This window comes from Rousettus aegyptiacus, unplaced genomic scaffold (genome assembly GCF_014176215.1).
Source record: "Rousettus aegyptiacus isolate mRouAeg1 unplaced genomic scaffold, mRouAeg1.p scaffold_m13_p_2, whole genome shotgun sequence".
Lineage (NCBI taxonomy): Eukaryota > Metazoa > Chordata > Mammalia > Chiroptera > Pteropodidae > Rousettus > Rousettus aegyptiacus.
In genome coordinates, this window is record NW_023416295.1 from 100,008,140 (window position 1) to 100,024,687 (window position 16,548).

Below are 16,548 nucleotides of genomic sequence, written 5' to 3' on the forward strand. Positions count from 1 at the left end.
CTTTAGAGATCCTTTAGATTAGATATTCTCATCTCTCCTACTTATTCTGAAGTCTGGCCACATTTATATCCAAAGAATCCATGAAAAATTTAAGACCACATTTTCCAAAACCCCAATTTGCTGAGCCTTCTGCTCCATTTATCTTTGCAGCTCAAGTTTTCAGAATCTGTTTTGCCCTTTTCTGGGGTTTGTTTGTCTGGTTTTCTATTTGAGCAACCCCCCAAAAAAGAAATCACTTTTCAGGCAATAACAAAAATGAAGCAAATTCCAACCACACTTAGAATCCTTGCTCTATACACGTGGAGACGTCTGCACCAGAAAAGAAGAATATATTTCATGAAAACCCAGTTCTAAGTCATAAACTTGAAATACATCAAGTTCTTTGTTATTAATTGGCACTTACCTCACCTGAAGGCTTTTGCCAAGAAGAGCAGAGGGGTTTAATGGGGAAGGAAGAAAGGAAAGAGCCTGGAGCTCTGGAAAACAGTCCTAGCCACATGTGAATTTTAGCTGAGGGGCTTCCCACCCCCCAACATGCTAGAGCAACAAAGTGGCCTATGTGCTTTCCCAAACCTCGGCTGTTTATTTGGGGGGTAAGGCTCAGACTGGGGCCTGAGTGATAACTGCTTCATGTAATTACGAAGACAGCTTGAAAACTATGCCCTTCTTTGTTTCAGCTTCCAGATGACGGCTGTCTAACTGCTGTTTGTGCCAGTTTTATTTCAAAGCCCTTTTCTTTCCATATTTCAAAGGTCAGTGTGTTTACTGGTGGCCAAAAAGAGACTGTGTGTATGAGAAAGAAACACATGTGATTGAGTGGCAGAATTGAATGAGGAGTCAGGGGAACTGGACTCGAATCCTAGACTGGCTTCTAGATAAGCAAGAGAACTGAAATTATTTGACCTCTCCTTCTTCATTACCATAGAAAGGAGAGGAAGTAAATGCTGGTAATAGTCTCTTTTTGGTTAAAAAAAAAAATCTAGAATCTGGTTCAGGAAGGAGAAATGCAGGTATTTCCAGTAAAGGAACATTATCAAAATGCAGCCAAGAAAATGTCCACTTCGTCTTTCTCGCAATGGAACTACTGCCCCTTTCAAGGAAAGTAGACTGAGTATTCTGGCCATCCTTGGAAACCCTGAGATTGTTTTTGGTCAAGGAATATTAGCATAGGGAAATAAAGCAAACCCTGATCACTTTGTCGGGAGTCTCAGCTGGCTTTCCGACATCATTACTAAGAACATCAAGGCTGATCAGACTGAGTTACCTGCTCATATATAAAACATTATTGTTTCTATTATGAATATTTGAAAATAGCATCAAATTTCATTACATGGGGTCAATATCTATTTCAAATATCCTTCATGATTCATTTTCTTCTAATCTGTGTTTTTCCATTTATCTTCCCTCAATTTTCTGAGCTCCTGGGGAAAGGAGATGAATAAGTTGCTAAAGGGGTAGAGAACATGTAGTGCTTTGAAACTAGATTTACCTGGGTTGAAACCTTAGTACGGACAGATATTAGCTGTGTAACCTTGTACAATTTACTTAAACATTCTGTGCCTCAGTTTCCTTGTTTACTAATATAAGTACTTATATTAGTAAATCCTCACTTGTGAGGATGAAATGGATTGACACGTGTGAGATATATAGAATAGTAGTGCCTGGCACTTAAGCAAACATTCAAATGTTAGTTAACCATGAAAAATGCTCTCCCTTTCTGAAACGACTTCTACATTTAGAAAAATCTTCTCTTCTGTGCTACCATTTCTTGAATCAATCCACATACACCAATTTAAATAAAAAAGCAAACATGCAAATGCCAAGGGACTGGTGCACGCATTGTAAAAGGCAGAAAATAGCAAAAGAGAAAAAGAGAATAAACGGAAGTTCTAAAACTTAATCTTCCAATTATTGTGAATTTTCAGCCTCCTGTAAAGAAAGGTACTCTCTGCCTTGAGTTTGCACAAGACAAACAGAATTCTCATGAATCGACCAGGATTCTTGGCTCTGACTCAAGAAAGAACAGAAAGGAAGGGAAAACAGGAAAGAAGAACTGAAGTGCATGCAAGACCTTGTCTAAACCCTGCATTTTCATTGAACTGAATCCATTAGTTGAATATCATTACCTCCATTTTACAATTAAAAAAAAAAAGGGTTCAGGAAAGTGAAGCGACTTTTCAGAGTCTATTCAAACAGACATAGGATAGCTGGGACTTAAACTCAGGTCTTTTGGATGCCAAGGCCCCCACTTTTGTCTCCTTTCTACATCACCTTCTTAAGAAGGGCCCAGCTAGGATGGATTCTGAGGGGCTGCCAGGAGTATGGGTTGAACCTAGATTCCAGGTGCTCAAAGACTATATGTACAATATTAGCAGGAGGCTCTTGTATTTTTCCTGAGCTATTTCTACCCCTGTTCACACAAAGTGAACTCATGGGAGTCTTTGTTGTGAACACTGCTATTTTAGGAGAGGGGAAAGTTTGGAAAGTAGTTTCCTCTCACCACTAATGTCGGAACTAGCTCCCTGGTCATAGTCTTTCATCAGCGGCCTGCGCTTCCTTTCATTCTCTTCAGGAACTTTGTAGAAGTAGAGTTCAGGGTGATCTCCCGTGGGTGTTCACGGGGGATGGCGGCACATGTGTGCAGAACTTCCCAGCCCCGTACCCACGGCTTCAGATCCACCGAGTGAGTTCCCTATTGTTGCACAGAGTGGCAATGTCCACAGAGCACAGAGGAGAGTCTGTGATACACAGAGCTATGGCAGGCAGCTCAACATAACATCTCTGTTAGAGGCCAGTGCTCAGCCCTGGAATCGGTAGCCACTGGAAGTCTAAGTTCCAGGAAGGCTGCCTGGATCTGGTTAATGACATTTCCAGGAATAAAGTGGCCAGTAGTGGGAGTGGCTCCAGTGGCAGCAGCAAATTTCAACACAGCTTTCTGGCCAGTATTCTTGGATAATATGACACTGACATCAGCTGGGCTTTCAATGACAACAACGGCATAAGCTATCCCCAGGAGTTTCTTTCAGGCTCTCTTCACATTTATAATGTAGATACTATCACTTTTCCTTTTATGGATGTACTTACTGTTCCATTTTGAAGTCAAAATTGGTGCTGCCTAAGTGGGTTCCTGCTGTAAGGAATTTGAGAACATCCTCCTCCTTCATTTGAAGGGCATCAACGGCTCTTGACATTGTGAAAGATTTCCCTGAAATTAGGACAAGAACCCAGAACACTACTGTATGGATCCTCCTCTGGGTAGCTGGGAGAAAGTGCAACACTTCTTCATGGAGATAAAGAGAGCTTGGGTACATAAATTCCTTCTGGGTCATGACCTTGACTCTCCCTCCTCCCCCCACCCCCTCCGCCCCACACACACCACCCTTCATTGCCTTGGAGCAAGTATGGGCCATGTTGATAAGAATCTGGCACACAAAAAAAAGTCTCATTTATTTTCTTTATATTTAATTATTTCATTGAATTCAAGGTTTTCTAAACCTGTTAGTGTATGTTTAGACATATGGCATAAGTAATTTGTGAGAATTTACCTAAAAGTTTTATCCAAGTTCCTTTCAAGAAAAGTGTCAAGACCTCATTCTCAATTCTGTTAGTAAAGCTGTGATTTCCCCATTTAAGAGTTGAGATGCTAAAGTTAAACAGGAATATGGATTTCACTTTCAATAAAATCACTGGCTGGTAAAAACCCAAATTAAAACAGAGCATTGGAAATCAAGCTGCCTTTTTCTATTAGAACTAACAAGAGCCGTTTCATTTTCCAAATCAAAAGTTCCAGATACTGAAATTCTATTTGCAGAAGATGCTAGGGATAATTAAAAAGGCAGATAGCTATCATGAGCTGGCATGTTTTCTTGTGGTTGCCAGGATGTTTTAATGACAAAGCTAAGAACAGGTGCACACAATACACCAACATTTTAATTGAAGAATAAAAAACAGAAAGAAGACATGAAATGATCCAAAGCGTTTAGAAAAGATAGTTTTCTTTTGAGACCCAGCAGTCACCTCATAATTATAAAAGAGGCTGTTCATTTAATGCATCTCTTTTCTATCTCTCCTTTCCCACTTATATTTCTCTTCCATCTGTAGTTCTCCATCTTAAAATAAAAAGACACTAATAGTAATAATAACCAATAAAACCTTTGTTTGGCTTGGTGACCTTTTTAGTCCCTATCTAAAAAAGAGATTCTTAACCTGGGCTCCATACAAAACCTTATGTATAGGTATCTAATGGTATTTGGGGGGCAGGGGGGGGGGATTAGGTCAATAACTCTCATAAACATGCAAAGAACTTATAACCTTCCAAAAGAAATTAAGCCAACACAACAAACACTAAAAAAATATATGGCACCCTCTTAGTCCATCTTTTTTATACTGACAGTTTGTTTCGGCTGGGCTTTTGAGAAAAGCTAATGAATTGTCAATTCAAAGTTAAATTTTCTAGCAGCATTGATATGGTGCTGCCGACTACTTTGGATACTGTAGAGACTAAATCACTCACATATCCTGCTACTCACTTTAGTTCGAACTCACCTTTCCTCCAAAATTATTTCCTTTCTACCTTGGTGTCATGACCCCTCCCCCTTCTCTTAGGCACTCTTGCTTGAGATCTAAATTGTCTTGGAGTTTTTCCTGACTTTTATGTCTCCTGTCTAATCAGTTGGCAATACTCTCAAATCATCTTTAGAAGTCTCTTGCATACAACTCTTCCTTTTCATTGTTAAAAACTAGCATTGTCCACCATTGGTGGTTTTTACCACTGGCTGAACATTCGGATCGCACTGGGAGTTTTTTACGTTATACTGAAGCTTAGACTCAAACCCAGAAAGTTCCATATGCTTTTTGCTGGGACAGAACCTGGGCCTCTGTATTTTTTTAAAGCTCCTCAGAGTGCAACCAGAGCTGAGTCACTTGTCTACCCTATCTTATTTTACTATATATTTTTTACTATAAAAGTATTCTAATTGGTAATCTTGTATCCAATGTTGCTACCCTCTTTCTTAATCCATATTACTTTCTTCTCACCCACATTAATCTTCCCAGCATCTTAATTTCTTCATGGCTTTTTCTGACCAGGAAACTCCATTGCTTTTCATTGCCTGTCTGTAGAAGCTTAAGCTTAAATGGTCTGGGGGTCTTTAGAGATTCCCCAGGATTCCACTGGGGCTCCTGACTGGGGAGGATAAAGGGATAGTGCTCCAGAGAGTCTCTCCCCTAATTTTGTAAATAGGATCCTCCCATTACAAAGTGGCTTGACTTGCTTAAAGACACAATCCATTAGTAGTAGACATAGAACTAGAACTCAGATCCCCTTACCCTTGACCTGTTTTTCTAATCCTGCCAATGCTGTGGCTATAATAATTGGTGATAGAAGTCGGTACTGGGCCTTTGGCATTTTTCTCCATTTGCTAGTTCTATTCTGCAGCCTTGGTTTTCCTTTTTTTTTTTTTTTTTTTTTTTGAACATCTTCAGCAGATGTCTCAGTGTCTTCAGGAAAATCAGAGGTGACTGAAAGATGTGGTTAGTCTGATTTGTCATGACTTATTAATAGCAGCCGCTAACACTGAGGCCTTGATGCCATGCCTGTCAACCTAATAACGGTGTGTTTAAGCGCACCGTGTCCTGCTTCAGCTTCAAAATCTGTCTGTGAGGGGAAAAAACAGTAAATTTGCATGATGTGTGAACTAGAGGAGGCTCCATTTTTTAAATCTTTCCCTCTTTTCTTCCAATAATTAGCTATTTCATACGCCAGTTAAATTATTTCTATTGTTTAGTAAATAAATGTGAAACAAACAAAATAAAATGATACTTTGGTTTTGTCAGAAAGTTTCTTTTCTGTTATTCTCAGGTTTTCAGGAGGGAAATGGACAAGATCCACGAGTTATCCAAATAGCAGCTTATTGTGATTTGGGGAAAATTAAATGCTCTACCTGCCCCAAAATATCATTTGTCCACCTCTCACATCACCTGAAGTTCTCAGTTTGGTTACTCCTCCTGGTAATAAGGCAAATCTTCATTTCATGAAATGAAAATGTGATGTCCCGAAAGCATAACATTCATTTACCAGCATTTATTAATACCTTAAACCAGATATTATCATCATCATCATCATCGTCATCATCATCATCTCCACCTGGCCCAGAGCAAACTCCTGAAAAAAATGTAACTTGTATGGGTAAAGTTGATTAATAAAAGATGAGGGGAGCAGAAACAAAAATCTAAAGCTTGGGGGCAGCATTATAGGAGAAACCTGGGCACTAACAGGAAAGAGAAAAATGGAGAGAGGGTGTCAAAGGGCAAGTTTTACCTGATTCTCAGGAAGCATTTTCCCCAGAGTTCTCCTTGGTTTCATTTCTTCATTAATTTTTTTGCTGGGTGATGGCTGACAATTTGGAAATAATAACAGCAATTACTATAACTAACATCTTTTGAGCACTTACTGTGTGTTCAACATTGCTTGAATCATTCTACATTTGGAGATTAGGTCCTATTAATATTCCTATTTTGCAGATGATAAAACTGAGGCCCAGAGGTTTAAAGAACTTTCCTAAGATCATCCAGCAAGTAAATGATAGTATCATGGTTTCGACACAAGCAGTCTGTCTCCAAAGTGTGTATTCTCAACCTCTGTGATCTACTGTCTCTCAAAATCACAGCATTTGTAAACAAATGGTAGGGTTAATCTTTAAATCCAGATAGTCTGACTCTAGATTATTCCACTGTAATAGCTTCTGGGCTGGAATGAATCTTTCAAATACATTAGGATTTATAATCATGGATACTCTAATGATCCAGAAGTTTCTTGGTTTAGAATGTTCCTAAAGTTGTAGCAGTCCAGTATCTCAATAACAACGCTCTGTTGACTTAATATAAAATGCCAGTCAGACAAAGGCAGTTGTAAACCTCACAAAGTGTTGGGCAAAATCCCTGCCCAGCTGTTATTGTCCCATACTGAAATGGGAAATTCAAACTAAATTACTTCTTGTCTCTGTAAAAGGTCAGCTGAAAAAAAAATTGTTTAATATGTCTCCTTCCTGTATATAACCAAACACTGCTAGTGCCCAAGGAACATCAAAGATAAACCTGAAATCTTGAATTTAGGAAATCACTGCACAACCTTTAGTTGCATTTTGCAAGGCCCTCTGAAGAGCTTTTTGGTTATTATCTAATGAATCTTCATAGACATTCAGCCAGGTTTTCAACCCTTCCTACAAAAATGAACTTCTCTAGAAATAAAGCAGATGGCATGTGTCAGATTAATTAAAAAAAAAAAAAGTGGTGGTAGTTTGAAGAAAGGCTTGCTCAACTCATTTCCTCTCACTTAATGATGAAACAAATTTTGGTAAGATGGTCCACTTGGGGGCTGGAGAAAAGAATAAAATGTCTTTTAGGCCACTGCTACTGGAACTCAACTTCTTGATGATTCTCTGGAAGCTAAAGAGATGGAAATAGAATTGCTGACTGCAGGAAGACGGGAAAAGCTGAGGGAAGGAGTGGCAAATTTACACAATGCATGAACGAGAGGAGGCTCCATTTTTGAAATCTTTCTCTCCTTTCTTCTAATAATTAGCTAATTTCATACCCCAGTTAAACTATTTCTTTCTATTGTTCAGTAAATAAATGTGAAACAAACAAAATAAAACAAACAAAAAAATACTTTTGTTTTGTCAGAAAGTTTCTTTTCTGTTATTTTCAGGTTGTCAGGAGGGAAATGCCTCAGCTGCTCCCTTAATAGCTTTGACCTAGCTTTGCTTGTGACTAACTTTCTTTTCCATGGAGGCCTTGAAGAAACAGAAATACATTGCAGCAGGGATTCCCAGTCTTTTTGTCAAGCAAAGCTGCTTTTCATTTCCTCTAAAGCACTAAGGTGGGGATGGAGGTGGGGAGTTTCTAGCAGATGTTTCATTCTCCCTTGGGGAAGCTGTCCACCCCCAGACCACTGACTTGAGCACTTTCAGATCAGATTGGACTTCCAAATCTTCCAGCAGAGTCAACAGATTCACATCTCACATACAAAGATTCTTCTATTTGATTAAAAATTTAAAAACTCTGAAGAAAAAGAAGAAGCAATTATTTTCTGTTTCCCTTCCCCACAATATGTTCTGAGCACCAAGCTAAACTCATTGGCCATCAGAGTTGGTCAAAACAGTGAAGTCGACATCTGGAATTCTTTCTTCGTAGCACCACATCATCTTTGTATATATTCTAGACCAAGTTTCACATAAATGCCCTTATTGCCCTAGGTAGAGTTTCCATAATTGCTGTCCTGATTGTATGAGACATTCTACTTGGTTTTCACCTTATGAAGTGCCATCTTCCTGCTAAGGTAATAAGTTCTTTGGAAATAATGCTTTGACTATAGGTGCTCACAATCCTACTGTTTACTCTTAAACCATTCATATTTCTTGAGTTTTTAGAATATAAAACTATGCTTCTTCTCTGAGTTGGAGGACATGTAATGTGGAGATAGAGAAACTGTTTAAACTCTCCAGGTAACCATGCTAGGATGTTTCCCTAGGAATATATAACCTATAGAATTGCAGATTTTAGAATTAGAAGGAAATTCAGTGAATCACTTAACCAAGTTCAAATATCTTGGATAGAATGATGCCATTTTATAAATGACACACAGAGTTCCAGACACGCTAAAGGCTTTATATAAAGTTACCTGGTCACCTCCTAATACTAAGAGATAGAGAGGCCTTGAGCTCTTCTGCCTTCTACTTTATGCTATTTTATAAATATTCAAAAAAACACGTGATGCTAACAGATAATGGTTTATGTATGTGTTGTATTTACAAGAGAAGAAGAATGGAATACTTAATAATGCAACATAGAAGTCCTGTGATATGAATCCTTTCTGATTTCTAGCTTAATTTGACTCCTTTAAGAATCTAACCCAGTCTAGGGTCATGCTACCCTGAACAAGCCCGATCTCATCTGGTCTCAGAAGCTAAGTAGGGTCGGGTCTGGTTAGTACTTGGATGGAAGACTACCTGGGAAGACCAGATGCTGTAGGCATAAAAAATAAAAAAATAATAAAAAATAAATAAGAGATTGTAAGCTGATAAGATCCTTGCAATCTGTGAGGTCAACTAAGAAAAAATCTAATCCAAACTCAACAAAAGTAATGCCCTGCAGCACAGTCAATATTTATGGATTAATGGCTTAAATTCCTGACTTCATAGCATAGAATGTTGTTTCTTACTCCATTTTTGTCACCCTTATTTTATAATGATTCTCTGTTAAAGTCTTCTTGTAATCTTCTCCCATTGCCTCATGACTTGCCACCTCAACTTGACTTTTTGCTATTGCTTGAGCCCTTCCTTGATAGTTGTGTGAGTCCTCAAAAGGTCATATAGGTAACACTATTTTGGGGTCAGGCAGGTCCCCAGGCTTCATCTTCTATATGCTGCTTATAGACAGCCCCCTCCCAGTCTGTTGGTGAGTGGTGCAGAATTTTTCTGGTGATAGTTATGGTAATTACAAATTTCAGAGCTCTATACAAATGGCTTTTGTCATCATTGTAATAAAGATAGACAGAATTTAGAAAGAATGGGAGAGAGAAGGAAAAAAATAGATCATAGGGTTAGTTTGTGGAGTTCCCATAAGTTTTATCTGGAGTTCTAGATATAGAGTTGAAATGCAGATTCTGAACTTGAATTATGAATTTTGAATTACTGCAGACAGAAGAAAGAGCATTCTTCAGTTGATATAAAAATACCCATTCCCACACAGACAAATGTGGGAAAGGATGCCATATGGAACCTGAGAGAAGATGGTCATATTTTAGAGAACCAAATAAGTGCAAAAAAAGAGATACAAATAGAATAAAGATATTTTTCTTAACCTCAAGTAGCCAGCATTCCCTAATTACTTTGTAGAAAGAAGTAGAAGTTTAAGATAATCATTATCATCTAATATTATTGTAAATATACATAATTTAATATTATTTTGAATTTGTGTTTATATAGTTATATTGCATTCAAAATCTGCTGCTATTTAACAAAATGCCCCAAGATTTAGCGGCTTAAAGCAACATTTTATCTCACCATATCTGAAAGTAAGAAATCCCAGAGTGGCATAGCTGTGTGATTCTGGCTCAGGGTTTTTCATGAGATTACAGTCAAGATATCAGCCAGGTCTGCATCATCTGAAGACTTGGATAGGCCTGGAGGATCTGCTTCCTAGAAGTCTCACTCACTCATTGGAATCATCAATTCCTCACTAGTGTTACCCAGAAGTCTCAGTTCTTTATCACATAAGCATCTCCATAGAGCTGCCTGGTGGCCTCAAGACATGATAGCTGGCTTTTCCCAGAGTGACTGGTCCAAAAGACTGAGAGAAAGACAACATTCAGGATAGAAGCCATGACTTCTTTTGGGGGATGGGAAATTTTTTATTGCAGTAAAATATACTTGACATAATTTATCATTTTAACAAATTTTAAGAGTACAGTTCAGGAGCATTAAGTACATTCATATTGTTGTTCAATCATTGCCATTATTTATTTCCAGACCTTTTCATCATCCCAAACAGAAGCTCTGTACCCACCAAGGCCCCAAGGATGTCAGGTCTCCATCCCTAGCTCCTGCCTGCTAGCCACCTGAGGCCCATGGACCAACCTTGGGTACCAGGACTACACTCATGGCGCCAAACTGCTGCACCAATGAAAGAGCCCCACGCTGTGCTTTTGTCTTTTTTGAATCTTCCCCTTCCTAGACGTGACCCTTAAAACCCTGCCCTCACTTTGCCCGGGTGCGACTTCTCCCCCTTTCCTCAGGACCAGAGAACCTCGCCTGGGACCGCTTGCCTTTCAATAAAGGACGCCTGTTAATCATGAGTCGACTGTGTCTGTTGAGCAGCCGAACCTTCTGTTCTTGGTGCCCAACATGGGGCGGAAAAGAGTGTCCTCTCTCCTCATGGAGACGAGGGGCCCATCCTGCCGCTCCCAGAAAACCTCCGGCCGGCCACCAGGACCACGCCACCCAACCGACAGGAAACAGGGTAAGTTGTCCCAGACTCCATTGGGTCCACTCTCCTTGGCTGGATAACGCTCTCTCTGTCTCTCTCGGAGTCCTCTGTTGAAAGCGCAGCCGTGTCAGAGGCGCTCCTCCAGTAGGCCAGGCCCATCGGGGTTGGGTGGACCGGAGACGTCCACACCACTCGATCCCACCCCCGTTCTGACTGTTTCCCTCTGTCACGGGGACGCCTGTGGCTGTTGGAAAACGAGTTTCCGGGAGGGACAGGCCCATTCAGCCATGGGGAACGCTCCCTCCAAATCCAAGGCGACCTCTCCCCTACAATGCCTCTAGCCTAACTTGAAAACCTTACGCTTAGATCAGGACATCCGCTCTAAACGGCTCATTTTCTTCTGTACCGAGGCTAGACCTCAATATCCCCTCGATAATGATTCCAAATGGCCATCTACTGGGACGTTTGATTTTAATATCCTCCATTATGTAGATAACTACTGTCGCAGGACGGGAAAGTGGTCTGAGGTCCCCTACATTCAGGCTGTCTTACTCTGTGGTCCCGCCCTACCCTCTGTACCCGCTGTTCCTCTTCCCAAATCCTATTGACCATGGCTCCCCCCAGCCCCCACCACCATCCACTGCCTCCCCAGAACCCTCTGCGCCTCCAGGGCCTGAAGACTCTTCATCCTCTCTTATCATTGCTCTTGAAGAATTAGTTGCTCCTCCCAACCGACCTCCCCTGCCCTAGTTTCCTCCTCCCCCAGCTTCTCCAGCCTCAGCATCCTCCTCATCTCCACGCTGTCTCCTGCTCCTCCACCATCTACCCCAGCCCAGTCTCCTCCTTTACTCCCCTCCCCTGCCTCGTGCTCCCCGCCCACTCCTATTCTCTATCCTCCCCTCCCACCCATGACGTCACCCGTCATCACCCATACTCGCTCTCATAACACCACCCAAATTACTGCCCCCTCCACGTCCCCTCCCCCGGCTTCTCTCCTCCCCCTGCGCCGGTGGCAGGCACTGAAGGCCTAGAACACATTCATGTTACTTTTTCTCTTCAAGATCTCGTATAGAACAAAAATTGGGTTCCTTTTCCACCACTCCCTCAAACTATATCAATTTACCCGGCTCACCCGGGCTTATGCCCTCGCCTTCCAAGACATTTATGTTATTATAGGCTCTACCACCACCCCTGACGAACGACAGGCCATTTGGTCGGCAGCAAGAACCCTTGCTGACCAACGCCATTTTGCCAGCCCCGCGCCTGAGCGCCCCCAGGCCCCATGGCAGTTCCCGACACAGACCCAGGCTGGAATTACCAAGAAGGACAACCGGGACGAGACTAAGTAAAATACATGGTTGAGTGCCTCTTAGAAGGCATGGAGACTGCGGCCCATAAGGTCATCAACTTGCTCAAACTAGATAGCATTACGCGAGGCCCAGGTGAAAACCCGGCCATGTTCCTTAATAGACTGACCCCTGAATCCCCGGCAGGAGCCGCCACCTTGGCCAACTGGTTCATCGCTCAATTGGCCCCAGATATTAGAAAGAAACTTTCCAAGGCCGAAGACGGTCCCCAGACCCCCTCTCCGAGATCTGGTGAAAATGGCCTTTAAAGTTTATACTGCCCAAGAGGAGACAGGAGAGGCTGACCGCAAGGCCAAACTAAAACAAAAGGTAGATCTCCAAACCCAAGCCCTTGTAGCTGCCCTGAGGCCGGCTCTCGAAAATCATCCTCCTCAAAAAGGGGGTCCCCAGAAGACTGTGGCTCTGCCCGGAGCTTGCTTCAAGTGCAGAAAGGAGGGCCACTGGGTTCACTAATGCCCAAATCCACGACAGCCCACACGGCATTGCCCATTGTGCGCCCAAATGGTCCACCGGAAAGTTGACTGCCCACAGCGGGGCTTGGCTCCTGCGCTTCCACGCAGCGGCCCTACCCCACAAGCGGCACCCACCCCACCCTCCAGCTACTTGGCTTTGCCAACAACTGAAGATGCCTGGACTCGGGGACCCCCATCACCCAAGCCGAGCCCAGGGTAATGCTCCAAGTGGCGGGTAAGTCTATCAATTTCCTCATAGATACGAAAGCCACTTGTTCAGTTCTCTCCTCATTCGCAGGGCCTCTAACTCCTTCCCAGATCTTGGTTACGGGGATCGACGAGATTACTACCAAGCCCCTCCAGACTGGGCCACTACTCTGTCAGCTCAGGGATCTCCTTTTTTCGCATTCCTTCCTAATCATCCCTTCTTGCCCAACTCCCCTGTTAGGAAGAGATGTCCTGTCCAAACTTCAAGTGACTTTACAGTTTCCGTGCTTCCAGACACCCTCCGAGGCCCCCTTGCTGATGGCCATGATTGACCACTTTTCCTCTTCCCCGACACCCTCGTCCCCGGCTCCCGAATCCTCCCAACCCATTGACCCCATCATTTGGGATACTTCCACCCCCATCATCGCCGCTCACCATGACCCCGTCCTCATCAGGCTAAAAAAACCCTTCCTCTCTCATGTTCTCCGTAATCAGGAATTTTCTTCCGCTTCACCCTTGGGCTCTGAGGGGAAAATGAGTTCTCTCGGGACCCAACCTATTTCATCGCTCCCTGAAATGTGCACACCCAGTGAGGTTACAAATACTGATGACGGGGAAATATGAGTGTGTGCATGGCCTCTGATCTATATTTGTCTGTGTTATATGTAATATGGTAGTTCAGTTAAGAATTCTAATTATGATGGAAAGGAAAATGTTTTTAGTAACAGAAGGTATAAAGTATGGAGATTTATTTTGAAGGGAATTGAAGGAAAGGTGTTTGTCTTAAAGTTGGTTATTTCTGAGTGAGTGAGAAGAGGCAAACTGAAGGAATGAGGAAAGTGGTAGAAGGTTTGTGAGGAGAAATCTTGAGAGGAAATTAAAGGACAAGAACCTAAGTGAACATATGAAGTTGTAAAGGAAAAGAGAAAGAGAAAATCTTGTTTTATACAGTCAAGTTGGCTAAAATTAACTGTATTTATCATAAGGTTTTAAAATGAACTTTATTTAATATCAACAGTGTACTGACAAAAAACTAGAGTTTGGATCATTGGTCTATAAAAGATTTTTCTTTACATGTGAGCAATACACTAAAGAAACAAAAATTCTATATCTTATCAAAATAATTTATTTTACTTTATAGTCTTTGTTATGTCTGCTCCAGCTCTTGTTAAACAGTATTTTTCTAAGCTCCGAGACGCCCTGGCCTCGGCAGCCAGCCTCTCTCATCCTACCTAACCCCGCTCGACCCTTCCACTTATTCACTGATCGACGTTACCCATAATTCCCCCACCACCGACCTCTTATCTACCTTATCTCTCTCTCCTCCGGAGCTTACTCAGACAGCACGTGGACTCATGCCTCTGTTGAAGGGGCTCTTCAACAGACCCAGCTACCAGACCAGCTTCCTCAAATAGTGATCTACTGTCTCCGGGGGACCAGGTTCCCCTCAAGAAGCTACAGCCTGGGGCACTAGAACCTCAATGGTCAGATCCACACACTGTCATCCTGACCACACTAACAGTTGCCAAACTCCTCAGTCATCAGTGCTGGTACCACCTCACTTGCCTGAAGCGTGCTCTACCCTGTGATGCATGGGACGCATCCGCAACATCTCCTGGATCACAGTCAACCAGTTCACTGAAGTTCCAGCCTCAGACCCCCAACCACTTCACCCCTTCTCAGCAGGAAGTAGCTATAGATTGAGTCGGCACCCTATTACACCAAACAGGGTGGGATGTAAGGCGAGTGCTCCCGGAAAAGTCCCCAAGGACGTCAGGTCCCGCCCCTAGCTCCCGCCTGCTAGCCACCTGAGACCCATGGACCAATCTGCGGGTGTCAAGACAACACTCGTGGCGCCAAACCGCTGTACCAATGAGAGAGCCCCACGCTATGCTTTTGTCTTTTTTGAATCTTCCCCTTCCTGGACACGACCCTTAAAACCCTGCCCTGACTTTGCCCGGGTGCGACTTCTCCCCCTTTCCTCAGGACCAGTGAGCCTCGCCCAGGACTGCTTGCCTTTCAATAAAGGACGCCTGTTAATCATGAGTCAGACTCTGTCTGTTGAGCGGCCGAACCTTACAATAGCATGTATCAGAATTTCATTCCTTTTTATGACTGAATAATGTTACATTAAATGTATATACACATTTTGTTTATCCATTGATCTGTTGATAGATATTTGGGTTGTTTCCACCTTTGCTGTAGTCTTTCAATAACCTAACCTGGGAGTGACAGACCATCACTTCCATAGCAGTCTATTCACTAGGAAAAAAGTCATTAAATCAAGCCCACACTCAAGGGAAAGAGAGGAAAAGAAGTATCAAAGAATTTGTAAACATGTTTCTAAAAGAATAAAAAGTAATTAATTTTACCATTTTCACATGATTTTTTCCATTGGGTTTGATCACTGTTCTTGATTCTGATGGTTTTATAAAATTCTGAGTTTAAGAATCTTTCTAGGGAGTACACTCAGAGTAACCCCAACCAGAGCACAGTGTTGAAAAAGAGAAAACTAGAAAAATGATATGCTGTGTAAATATTTCTGTAACAAGGCTTATATGGGTGCATGAGACATTCTAGATACAAAACTAATTCCTATTTTCAGGCGAGGCAACCCTTGGTTGACCTCACAGATTGCAAGGATCTTGTCAGTTTCCAATCTCTTATTTTTTTTTTCATTTTTTAATTTTTACTCCTACAGCACCTGGTCTTCCCAGGTGGTCTCCCATCCAAGTACTAACCAGTCCCAACCCTGCTTAGCTTCTGAGATCAGATGGAATCGAGTTTGTTCAGGATGGCATGGCCATAGGCTGATACAAACCTAATTTCTGTGCCACTCTTAGGCTTGAGTTTACCAGCAGAAAGAATGAAAGTAGGCCTGCCTCATGTGTCATTCTACTCCTTAGGAGTGGGTGCCATTTCAGCGGCAGCAGTGTCTGCGGCATATGTGTTTAGAGCATATTCAGAGTTATTCCTGGTGGAGTCTGTCTTTGTATGTAGTTGGAAAAAGGCTTAGTCTGTAATGACAAAAATAACAACAAAAACGAATGATTCCCCATGCTCCACTATTACTTTTTATCAATCCTATAAATGTTCTTATTTCCTTCTTTAAAGACTGAAACTACAAAGCTGAGCTCTTTTGCCTTTTTAATATATTACACTACTTTAATTTTCTATTTTGTGATGAGTATAAAGAATTTGGAAGTAGTTTGCAAAGCAGGAAGGATAAAAAAGCAATTACTTCATGCCAATTACAGTAGGAAATAGTGGAGGTGCCATTCCTGCAGCATTTCTGTCCATTTTTCTTCATTACTATAATGGTGGTCGCTTTCCTCATTATCCAACACATTTCTCTTCATTACCAACTGTGGTGATAGGGGTGATGATGAGTACTGTTTACAGCTGGAATTCTGTGAAAGACCCAGCAGATGAATAATAATTATTGAAACAGATATGTGGAGGCCGAAAAAGGCAAGTGGTTAAAGTGAGGCTATTGTGTCCTAGAAAAGCAGGGAAGTAATTTGTTTAAAGAGAGA

The 16,548-nt window shown here is 42.0% G+C and overlaps 3 pseudogenes; 1 reads left to right on the plus strand and 2 right to left on the minus strand.

Moving 5' to 3' along the window:
* Positions 1 to 2,456: 2,456 nt before the first annotated feature.
* LOC118613586 lies at positions 2,457 to 10,661 on the minus strand (annotated as a pseudogene).
* Positions 8,915 to 9,033, plus strand: LOC118614751 (annotated as a pseudogene).
* A 5,043-nt stretch (positions 10,662 to 15,704) lies between the features above and the next one.
* LOC118614362 lies at positions 15,705 to 15,823 on the minus strand (annotated as a pseudogene).
* Between the last annotated feature and the right edge of the window lie 725 nt (positions 15,824 to 16,548).